The 2,085-nt window shown below is 53.7% G+C and overlaps 1 long non-coding RNA gene across 2 annotated transcripts in view; it reads left to right on the forward strand.

Annotated features, from left to right (window-relative positions):
- The first annotated feature begins 9 nt into the window (after window positions 1–9).
- LOC112477359 overlaps window positions 10–2,085 on the forward strand; it is a 13,900-nt gene continuing 11,824 nt past the window's right edge. For both annotated transcript variants that reach the window (XR_003045440.1, XR_003045436.1), the window contains exons 1-2: window positions 10–190; window positions 1,506–1,686. This is a non-coding gene — a long non-coding RNA (uncharacterized LOC112477359). The remainder of the gene's footprint in view (window positions 191–1,505; window positions 1,687–2,085) is intronic.

Genomic DNA, 2,085 nt, shown 5'->3' on the forward strand with positions numbered 1-2,085 from the left:
GCACGGCGCACCGAGCATGCGCCGCCTCGCTCGCTCGGGCGCACGGGCTGGCGTGCGGCTGCGCTTTAATCGTCGCCCTGGAGACCTCCGCGTCGCCGGCGCGCGGCTGCTGCTTACGCTGCTGGCAGAGGAAAGGGAAGGAAGGGAGGAGAGAGGCCTGGCACCGGCTTTCGTATTTTAGCTACAAAGGGTAAGCAAAAGGAGCCGGTGTTTGTTAAAATGCAGAATTCCAGTTGGTCCTCGAAGTAACCCTAAAGGGTGGGTGGTCGTTATCGCGGGCGGGCCCCGAAATGATGGCGCTGAGGCGGGGTCATTCACTCACACGTGGTTTAACCGGGATTAGGATCGTGAAGCCCCAAACCCGTGTTCACGACGTCGGGACACTTGTCAACTCGACGCCCTCCGCTTAAACGCCCTCTGGATGAGGGACACGTCCGCCAGCGCCTCCCTGTCCCCTCCAGAGAAAGCGTAAATTCTTTCATAGAGCACACGGACACCCACCCACATCTGGCGCCCACAGACCTTGGTGGCCTCGTTCCGTCGGAGCCCTGTCCGCTTTCCCGAAGGGACATGGCTTCTCAGCTGTGCCCTCGCTCGCTGTGCACTCTCTGTCCACCCGGCTTACCTCCTGCTCGACTGTCAGGCCTCTTCACAGCAACCCCTCCGTCTAGGAAGGCCCCCCTGACAGCTCCCGACACCCTCCTGGCCAGGGCTGCCCCACAGGTGCCTCCCCCGCTTGTCCCTGAGCATCCCCTGTTATTTCTGTCACAGCACTCGTCACGCCGTGTGCAAACCTCCGTTACTGGTCCTTTTCTCCCACTGATGACCAGGCCCGTGTCCAGCACCTCTATAGTGCTCAGGCCATTACAGGTCTCACTTGCTGTTTAGGGACCAAGGATGGATACTATAGTTAATGCTTCCTGAGTTCATTTAACTCACTAATTTCTCACAATATCTCATTGTCACACATCTAATTTTAATCATTGTAAAATCCCGAGTTATCTTCATTCCACAGGTGAGAAAATTAAAGCTCAGAGAAGTTTGAAAATCACCCTGTGTCACCCTAGTTCACTAGTTACATATAACTAGGTTTGAACCCAGGACTGACTGACTCCCAAGCCCAGGTTTACCTCCCAGGGCCTCCCTGGTATTATAGGAAGCATGCCAGGAGGGGCTTTGGACCCTATATCTAAAAGGGTGGCTCCGCCAACAGCTGGCCCCTGGGATCCTGTCTAATCCCTACAAATACTCCCCCCTGAACCCGAGAGTTGCTAGCTGTGGGCTGGGTAAAGAGTCGGCGAGAAGAATCACTCACCGCGGGGTGGTCAATATCGTTGTTCGACAATTCGGTGAATTTTAACAGTACTGTGTCTCATGGACAAGGGCCTTTGCTAGAGCACGTTGGGCGTAGCCACCTTAACACGGACAGTAGTTCACAGCGTGGTCCATTCTCACATCCATCTTGCGACATCGCCATTATCATTATCTTTCAATTCTACATGCAGGACTGAGAGTCGTAGAGATCGAGTCGCACCGCCAAGACTTCATGCTTGATTCACCTCTGAGTCTGGCTTCAAAAAACAGGCACCAGTCTTCCGGCTCCACTCCGGACACCGTTTCCTGTGCCCATTCTGTCCCTGGATTACGGAGGCCGACGTGTCCATAAATTACTGCAATGGAAAGGAGGTCAGTGCAATAAGGGACAGTGCAGACAGAACACGTAGGTAGGTGGAAGGATCAGGCAGGTTTCTTAGGGATTGTTGTCCATCCTACAGTACTGACAGTCACTTTCGACAGGCTTCTGGAGCATCGAGCCAAATTAAGAGGACGCTGTAGCCCAGAAAGGCCGAACAGGGTACGGAAACATTTTGCCAGTCCTGCAAGGCGATACAAGATTCTGAGTCCAGAAACTGTGTCCAATCAGCTTTACGCCGCATCTGTGACCTGGCTCTGCTCATGGTGGATGCTGGGTAAGGCTTGTCGAATTTTGTCGAAAATGATTCCGACCTAAATAAACACAATGAGGAAGAGGAGCAAACAAAGACAGTTGCTCTGACGTGTCCCTTTGATTCGGTGGCGATGCGT

Source organism: Pteropus alecto, unplaced genomic scaffold (genome assembly GCF_000325575.1).
Source record: "Pteropus alecto unplaced genomic scaffold, ASM32557v1 scaffold90, whole genome shotgun sequence".
Classification (NCBI taxonomy): domain Eukaryota; kingdom Metazoa; phylum Chordata; class Mammalia; order Chiroptera; family Pteropodidae; genus Pteropus; species Pteropus alecto.